Raw genomic sequence first — 10,294 nt, 5'->3', positions numbered from 1 at the left:
CATTTAGGGTTTCTCCATGTCTTTTCATGACTTGATAGCTCATTTGTTTTTAGTGCTGACTAATATTTCATTGGATAAATCAGAGTTTACTTGCCCATTCATCTGCTGAAGGGCATCTACATTTCTTCCGAGTTTTGGCAATTATAATTAAAGCTGCTATAAACATCCATGTGCAGACTTTATCATGGATACAAACTTTCATCTCCTTTGTGTAAATACGAAGTAAGTATTGGATCGTCTGGTAACAGTATGTGTGGTTGTGTAAGAAACTGCCAAACTGTCTTCCAAGTTGGTTTATCATTTTGCATTCCCATCAGCGATGAAGTCGCACCACATCCTCTAAAAGGATCTTGAGTAGCCACAGTATCACACTAGCAGTGAGCACACCCAGCTCCCAGATCTTGGTTTCTATCACCATCCTGCAATTTAAAAAAAAAAAAAATTAATGATCCTTAAGAAAGGATTTCTTGACTCTATGGTTGGGACAGGCATTACATAGGATAAGCTTGGAACATCTGTGCCAATAAAAAAAAAACAGGAAAGTGTCCATAAAACAACATGATGTGATATATCAAAAAGACACAGAAACCAACCTAAAAAGGCTTCCAAAGACCAAGGCTGGAAAAACTGGAGCAAAAAATAAATAAATAAATAAATAAATAAATAAATAAATAAATAAATAACATACTACTAGATTATAAGACAACATGACTGTGCCTTGACTGATATATTTTCTAAAAGTTGAGAAGCAACAAACCAATAGGAATACAGAGAAAGATATAAACAAACAGGAAAAAGAAACACAAATGATGCTTAAACATATGAACATATGTTCACCTTATTCATAGTAAGGCAAATGCAAATTGCAATTAATGCAATTAATTGCTATCATTGGTTACAATTCTTCATTTAACATATTGGTAAACATTTGAAAATTTGAAAATACATACAGTGATTGAAGCTGTGGATAAACAGTATTCTTATGGTTATGTAACAACCAATGCAAAATGCAACAACTTCCTTGGAAGGGAGTTTGGCATTTTCTAGAGAATTATTTAAGAATTTATCCTTTGATCAAGAAATCCCACTTCTGGCAATCCATTCCAGCATTACTCTGGCACAAATATAAAATGATTAATGAACAAATATATTCTCTTAAACACTGCTGGTAACAGCAAAAGTCTTGAAATAACCCATGTTGCCCATAGGGAAGTGGTTGAATAGACATGACACATCCATGTAATACATTGTTATGCAGCTACCAAAAGGAATACTGCAACACATTGTTTCCACCATATATCATCAAACAAAGCAAAATAATATTCAGAAGACTGCCTATATTTTTCTAGTGTGAAAAATAAGCTGTACATAAATATGTGTTTATACATTTATGTTGTCTTAAAGGAAAAATGAAGAGAAACCAAAAACTATGCAAAATGCTTACATATAGGATGAAGGATAAAAGAGAGATAGGAGAATCTTTTTGAATGCAATTTGTATACATTTTATTCTAAACCATACCATCATTTTTCATAACAAAGACATAATTACACTATCCCTCCCCTATCTGCTGGACATATCCCATGTTCCAAAGACACCCACTGGATGCCTGAAACCACTTGTCTTGTATTTTCTTGCCCTCAGACCTAGGAGTAGCCATTTCTGCAATTAATCCTAGTTTTTCCAAGAATAGCATTTAGAAATCAAGATCTGGACTCTGGGTATGTTTGTTGCTGCTAGATGTCAAAGCCTTTAGGTGCTCTCACGAGAGAGATAGAAAATATATAAACTATTGCATCTACTTATTATATTTGTATGTATATATGTATATATATTATCCAATTGTAGAATTGGATACAATGTCTACAATACATTTTAATCTATGCAGAGTAGAGTAACACTATAATCTCCAGAAATGATCAAGACAGAAGAATTTTCCAGATAAACTCCAAGACTTCAAATGTCTTAAGAAAATTAAAAACGCTCAGCATACTTTAATTTGGACCAAAAATAAAATAGTGCTTAGGACCAGTGATTTTAAAAATATCAACATACATATAAAATCAATTATTTTGATTTATTTCATTTAATTCACATGTTTGCAAATGCTGAATTGCTCAAATATAATAATACTAAAAATGATGTTGTGTGAATAATTTGACTACACTTATGAAATATGTGTATGGGAAATTATGAAATATGTCAAAGGGCTTTGTATATTCACCTCTGAGTTGATGATCGATATTTATGAAATTGTGCTGACTAGACACAGAAATTTATATTCAGAAGTACATACTCAATCAATAGCCAGAGTCACATAAAGCAGAAAAAGCCATTGTCCTTAGTGACACAATCATCAAACATAATTTATTAAAGGCTTTTCTGTGTGAGATGCTGATGAGGTGACCTGAGAGGTGTGCTTTTCAAATGCAAGGATTGCAAATTGAGGTTTGAAGCATTGATTCCCCAGATAAAAATATAATGCAGTATGTATGGGACATGAACTAACAAATACTCTTAGGCATAAAATGTTGCTGAATAATTATAGATATACCTGAAATTAAAGAATTAACAATAGGACCTAATTTTTGCCAGGTAAATCTCAGCAATGAGGTGAAATGAACAAATTTGTAGGAAAAAAAAATTACCAAACAGACTCAATACTGATTCAATTTAAAAGTTAGGTGAGCCGAAAAAAGAATAAATGAGCTTCTTTTGTATTTTACTTTATTTTTTAAGTGTATTTATTTATTTCGAGAAAAGAGAGCAGGGCAGGGGTAGAAAGAGAGGGAGACAGAGACTCCCAAGCAGGCTCCGTGCTGTCAGCACAGAGCCTGACACGGATCTCAGTCCCAGGAACCGCGAGATCATGACCTGAGCCAAAACCAATAGTCAGACGTTTCAACTGACTAAGCCACCCAGGCATCCCAAGAATAGTATTTAGAAATGAAGATCTGGACTCTGTGTGTGTTGGTGGCACATGTCACGGCCCATAGGCACTCTCGGGGAAAGATAGAAAATACATATGCTATCCAATGTAGACACACAATCTCTATTTTGTAAATTAGTTTTCACTGTTGCTCACTTATAGCAAATAAGTTGGAAACAAATTTACCAACTAGGGTATAATGTGGAAGTACAGTTATCTTTATCTTCAGCATTATTGTTTCTAGTCAAAGATACAAATTTCCTGAAGTTACTTCTGTTACTTGTTCTTTTTCCACTCTTTCAGTGATCTTATGTCACACATTTATAATACAGTTGGATTCATGTGCCAGTCTGGATTACACCCTGGGATCCTCTGACATCTTATTTTTATTGTTGTTTTTGTTATTGTCATTTTGTATACAGTTAAATTTATCCTTTGTAATGTCGAGTTCTATGGGGTTGACAAATGCATAGGGATGTATCCACAAGCTTCGTATCTTACAGAACAATGTCATCACTAATAATTCCTCCGTGTGGCATGTTAATACTAAGCCCCTACCATATCTCTCACATTCTGGCCATCTGTTTTCCATCTCCACATTTCATCTTTTACAGACTGCTTTATAAATGGAATTACATATAATATAGATTTCTGGGTCTGGGCTTCACTTCTTAATATGTGTTTAAGTTTCATACATGTTCACATGTGAGGAAACATCTTGCTCCGTTTAAAAATTTCTGAGTAGAATTCCAACGTGTGGATGGTCCAGAGTTTATCTGCCCACCCACTGAAGGATATCTGGGTTGTTTCTTGATCTTGATAATGAATAAAGCTGCTATAAACATTCATACACAGATTTTCATAGGAGCATGTTCACTTGGTTAATAACTAGAAGTTTCTTTATTGATTTAGTTGAAAGTCTATGTTTAATATTATTTAAAAAACTGCCAAAGTGCCTTCCAAAATGGCTATGCCCTTTTACATTCTCACCAACAATAAATGATGTGAATAAACTATTGTGTGCTGTGCCTTATCCTTGCAATTATTTGATATTATAACTAACCCCCCATCCAGTCCAATAAGTGCGTAACAGAATCTAATGTGGGTCCTTATTTGTATTTCCCCAATGATAAACATTGAGCATAGTTGAGCATTTTTTCATAAGTGTATTTGGAACCTGCATTATTTATTTTGTGAAGTGTCTATTCATATCTTTTGTCTATTTGTAGTTTTTTTTTTATTGCTCACTTTTAAGAGTGCTGTAAATATCCTGGATATTCCCTACACATATTTTGTATTTATTTGGCATGACCAGATGAAAAATGAGGGATAGTTATACAATTAATTATTATACATCCAAAACGGTTTCCTTTCATGAGTCATGTTTCCTCATGCATTTCAAAACATGATTGTTATTTCATAATTAAAACACATCATGGTGTAAAAGAAAAGGAACACTTGGTGAAGCTATGTTAAATGATTTGGACAACTTCAGGAGAAGAATATTTAATACACGCTTGGTGTTTGCCAAAATATTTTTAGTAATAAAGTTGGGTGTTGGATAAGATCTAGAATTCACATAATTCTATATTGACAATCCAATTCTTCGTGTAAACTCAATTTCCTATTTGATTTAATGAGGCTGAGATAATAAAACATGACAAACAGATAACAAGAAGGTAAAGGTAATAGGCTAATCTTATTCCAAAACACTAAAGCAAAAGTCCTTAACAAAACATCAGTAAACATAGTACAGAAACATATGAAAAAAGACAAATATTATAACTAATTTGGCTTATTTCACAAACCAAATCTAGATTTAGTATTCCAGGATTTTTCAATGTAAATTACCAAAGTGAGAAAACAAATTTTAAACATTTACTAATCACATCAATAAGATACACACACACACACACACACACACACACACTCACACACGAAGAAATTAAGTATCTATGTGAGCTCAAAACTTTTATTTATTTTTGTTTTTATTTAAATTCCAGTTAGTTAACACAGAGTATAATATTAGTTTCGGGTGTATAAGATAGTGATTCAACACTTCATACAACACCTGGTGATCATCACAAGTGCACTCCGTAATCCCCATCACCTATATCACCCATCACCCCACCCACTTCCCTTCTGGTCACCTCAGTTTGTTCTCTACAGTTAAGAGTCTGTTTCTTGGTTCACCTCTTTTCCCCCCCACTTTGCTTGTTTATTTTGTTTCTTAAATTCCACATATGAGTGAAATATTAACAATGTTTGTCTTTCTCTGACTGATTTGTTTCACCTAGCATTATATTCTCTAGCTCCATCCACATCATGGCAAATGGCAAGATCGCATTCTTTTTGATGGTCTATATTCCATTGTGTATATATACCACTTCTTTATCTATTCATCAGTCGATGGACACTTGAGGAGTTTCCATAATTTGGCTATTGTAGATAATGCTGCTATAAACATCAGGGTGTATGTGTCCCTTCAAGTTAGTATTTTTGTATTCTTTGGGTAAATACCTAGTAGGGCAATTGCTGGGTTATAGGGTAGTTCTATTTTTAACTTTTTGGGGACACTCCATAGTGTTTTCCAGAGCGGCTGCACCAGTTTGCATTCCCACCAACAGTGCAAGAGGGTTCCCCTTTCTCCACATCCTCACCATCTGTTGTTTCTTACGTTGTTGATTTTAGCCATTCTGACAGTTATGAGGTGATATCCCATAGTGGTTTGATTTCTATTTCCCTGATCAGTGATGTTGAGCACTCTTTCATGTGTCTGTTAGAAATGTATATGTCTTCTTTGGTAAAATGTCTGTTTATATCTTCTGCCCATTTTTTTGACTGGATTATTTGTTCTTTGGGTGTTGAGTTTTGTAAGTTCTTTATATATTTTCGATACTATCCCTTTATCAGACATGTCATTTACAAATATCTTCTCCCATTCCATCGGTTGCCTTTTAGTTTTATTGTTTCCTTCACTGTGCAGAAGCTTTTTATTTTGATGGAAGTCCTCATAATTTATTTTTGCTTTCGTTTCCCTTGCCTCAGGAAACACATCTAGTAAGAAGTTGCTATGGCCAATGTCAAAGGCGTTACTGTGTTCAAGGATTTTAATGGTTGTAAGTCTCACATTTAGTTCTTTGATCCATTTTGAATGTACTTTTGTGTGTGGTGTAAGAAAGTGGTCCAGTTTATTCTTTTGTATGTTGCTGTCCAGTCTTCCCAACACCATTTGTTGAAGAGACATTCATCTTTCCATCAATATTCTTTCCTTCTTTGTCAAATATTAATCGGCTGTATAGTTGTGGGTTCATTTGTGGGTTTTCTATTCTGCTCTGTTGATCTATGTGTCTGTTTTTGTGCTAACACCATACTGTCTTGATCACTACAGCTTTGCAGTATAACTTGAAGTCTGAAATTGTGATGCCTCCAGCTTCGTTTTTCTTTTTCAGGTTGCTTTGGCTATTTGGCAACTTTTGTGGTTCCATACAAATTTTAGGATTGTTTTTTCTAGCTCTGTAAAAAATGCTGTTGGTATTTTGATAGAGATTGCATTAAATATGTAGATTGCTTTGGGTAGCATAGCTATTTTAATAATATTCTTCCAATCCGTAAGCATGGAATGTCTTTCGATTTCTTAGTGCCATCTCCCATCTTTCACCAGCGTTTTATAGTTTTTGGAGTATAGATCTTTCAACTCCTTAATTTGGTTTATTCCTAGGTTTCTTATTATTTGGGGCACAATTGTAAGTGGGATTACTTTATTAATTTCTCTTTCTGCTGCTTCATTATTGGTGTATAGAAATGCAACAGCTCAAAACTTTTAGAAACTTCAAAATATATTGGAAAAGAAAACTGTTTTTGGCCTTTTGATAGCCTTTCCTCTACCTTTAGAGAACTCCTTCTTCAAAAGTAACTTAAGGAATTTGTTGGACCAAAATTAAATGAAAGTCTTGATGAATTAGCTAAGTGCTGACAGAGATTGTTTGAGTGATGTCTTATTGATAAGGTGCAGCTACCCAGAAAACAGAAACGAGTAACATGCTGATGTGGGGCTATGTATTTAGCAATGAATAAAGGCTTAAGAGACTACAGATCTTATGCCTTTCCTGAGCTGAGGTGAGGTGGTTGATATCCACTCAGAGCCATCTATGTTAACAATGGGGTCTCTAAGTACAATATTGTTTGGGGACATTGGAAGCTGCACATGTGGATCAAGAATCCTCTGCTATGTTATCACTATACATCCATGTAGTTTCTCTTTACTATTTCTTAAAGCTACATTAAACTTGGTGATGAGTGAAGTCTGTAGCAGCCCATGGATTTGAGTATAAATTTAAATCCACATTTCCTATTCATTCAAGCCATGTGCAAACTGATGAAGGATGTATCCTAAATTTACTAAGAGGTCATCTTCAAAAAATAAAGTAAATGACATCTTTAATACTGAAAAATGTAAAGCTTTCACATCTGAGTTTAATATTAAAAAAAAAAAGGAGACTACCATTTCTATTCAATATTTAACGTTAGGTACTTACCAGTATAATGAAAAGACAAAGAAAAAAAATGTAAAGAATGAAAAGGAAGCATTAATATTGTCATTTTCACAGATAATGGAATCATATATGTAGAACAATTTTTAAACATTTTAAAGTTTATTATTTTTTTTGAGAGGGAGACAGAAGGCAAGCAGGAGAGGAGCAGAGAGAAAGTGAGACACAGAATCTGAAGCAGGTTCCAGGCTCCAAGCTGTCAGCACAGACCCTGATGAGAGGCTCAAACCCATGAACTGTGAGATCATGACCTGAGCTGAAGTCAGACACCTAACTGGCTGAGCCACGCAGGTGCCTCTGTAGAACAATTTTAAAATCTACATGTAAAATATTAAATGTAAAAAATGGGTTTGGTAAGTTTACTGAAACCATATCTATATCCAGAAATAAATGCATTTTTGTTCACCATTGGGATAAATGAGAAAATGAAAAAAAAAGCCTTAAATATCATTTGCAGAGGCACCAAATATGAACTAAGTGGGAAGAAGTATAACAGAAACATTAAAAAATTAGTGACAAAACTAAAGTGATTCTAAATAAGTAAAACAATACATTGGATGTTTCAATATTGTAGAAATATCGATTTTCCTCAAATTGATCTACAGATTCAGTATGATCCCAATCAAAATCTTAACAATATTTGTAAAAATTTATAAGCTAATTATAAATTTTTGTTATTAAAATTCAAAGGATCAAATTCAGCCTGAACTACTTCAAAGAAAATTTTAGAAGTTGAGGATCTATTTTACCAGCTGTTATGATTTATTGTAAGAGCATTAATTAGTACAGTATGATATTGGTACAAATATAGACAAATCAAACTATAGAACTTAATAGAGAATTCAAAAACACAGCTGCACATATAGACACTAGATTTTAATTTTGAAAACATGACTGTGAAGAACAGTAAGGAATTGACTTACTGTTTAATATTAATAAATATTTTAATAAATATTTCTGGGTCAATTGGATAACCAGGTGGAAAAAAAAGAAAACCCCACTTTTGGGAAATGTTCCAGATTCAGGATCAGCAATTTTTTTTTTTTTTTTTTTTTTTTACAGGGCAAGATAACAAATATTTTATGCTTTGGAGCCAAGTCACATCCACAGATATTATATAGGTGCTTATATAAGCCACTTATAATGTAACTATTTAAATATGTAAAAAGCATTTTTAGCTCATGAGACATACATACACAAGAATCAGGCATCTGGTTGGATTTGGCTCTTGAGTTTGCTGGCAAGCCAATGAGAAAGACGGACTACCTAGTATAAAAATGGGCAAAGACCTTGAACAGTCACTTCATAAAAGATGATATCTATATGCTCAAAATCAGGAATAATCAGAGAAATGCAAGTTAAGTCAAAATATATTTGATTGCATAATTCCAAGATAGGCACACACTAAAACTACGGACAATGTCACGTGTTGAGGGAGTGGGTGTGGAAAAACTGGAAAGTTTTTGTATGAGCAAAAGTGCAAATTAATACATTTTGAGAAAATGTTTGACATTTGTATTTAACTTGATTGTGTGAACACCAAAATACTTAACAGTTTTACTCCTGGGCATGCATCCAACAAATAAGCATACATATTTGATCCAAAATACATGTACAAGGATGTTTATAGAAACATTGTTTATAATTGGCATGATCTAGAAAAGCTCAAATGTCTCCTTACAATAGAAAGGAAAAATAATTTCTGTGAAGTTCATCTTTGCTTTTCCTTTGTGTTACGGAGGTTTCCGTATATTATCCTTCTATTACCAGTAGGAATTCCCTGTTTGTTTCTAAAAATAATTAACTTCCTTATTTCCTTGTTTGTGATATTTTCATTATCTTATCTAGGAATTTTTTAGTATCAGATAACTACAGTAGACATAAATATTGCTTAAGTTTGTCTTTTATTGTATGGGTAGAGATTTGTTTTTCCAACTCACCAGTTTTAGCCAGTGTAATGGTAAGGTACAAAAATTATTCCTTGGTTCTCATCATTTACCCTAGATGCACTATCTCTGGGTGGATGACTTATTTTGAAAATATGACTTGGTCAACTCCAGCTGAATGTGTCTAGGTCCTATTTTGAATGCCTTCACAGTATTCATTTCTGGAAAGAGAACTCTGTATTATGAATGTCTACTTCTGACATCACTTAAATGAAGCATATAATATTTTATCACCTAGATACTCATCTCTAAAGTTTCAAGCCTGGTTACATTTTTTTTTGAAATGTTATAGTAAAATCATTAAGGATGGAAACTGAAGAAATCAACAAACTGATCCTAAACAAAAGACATTAATGAAAAACATTTGTGGCAGAACTTTACATGGGGGTCAAATTAAGAAAAGTCATAAGAATGCTATCAAAAATTGCCAGTAGGCAGTGATTTCTCTTATAAATAGGTAGCCACTGTCAAGGGTACTCCCCTCCAAATTATTTCCTATGAGTTTAACAAGAAATCATTACAATTTGACAATTGATAAACTTTGATAAATTTTTAAAAAGTTAGCTAACACAAGTAGAATGGTATCAGGGATATTAAAAAAATGTACTCTTGGGAGCTCAAATTTTGAAATAAGTATTAGTTGCTAGTTTTTAATATTTTGAAACATGAAAAGTATGAATAGCTAGGGGTGCCTGGGTGTCTCAGTCGATTAAGCCTCTGACTTCGGCTCAGGTCATGATCTCACAGTTCGTGGGTTCGAGTCCCATGTCAGGCTCTGTGCTGATGGCTCAGAGCTTGGAGCCTGCTTAAGATTCTGTGTCTCCCTCTGTCTCTGCCCCTCCCCTATTCATTCTCTCTCTCTCTCT

The 10,294-nt window shown here is 33.6% G+C and overlaps 1 pseudogene; it reads right to left on the bottom strand.

The window, feature by feature from the left end:
* Positions 1 to 313: 313 nt before the first annotated feature.
* The window catches only part of LOC124518646 (mitochondrial intermediate peptidase-like), a 90,834-nt pseudogene continuing 80,853 nt past the window's right edge, over positions 314 to 10,294 (bottom strand).

This window comes from Lynx rufus, unplaced genomic scaffold, assembly GCF_022079265.1.
Source record: "Lynx rufus isolate CCGP_SWC_20201006 ecotype Redwood Valley unplaced genomic scaffold, mLynRuf1.p SCAF_25, whole genome shotgun sequence".
Taxonomy (NCBI): domain Eukaryota; kingdom Metazoa; phylum Chordata; class Mammalia; order Carnivora; family Felidae; genus Lynx; species Lynx rufus.
The sequence above is the reverse complement of the archived record's forward strand: the minus strand, read 5'-3'. Positions and strand labels throughout refer to the sequence as shown.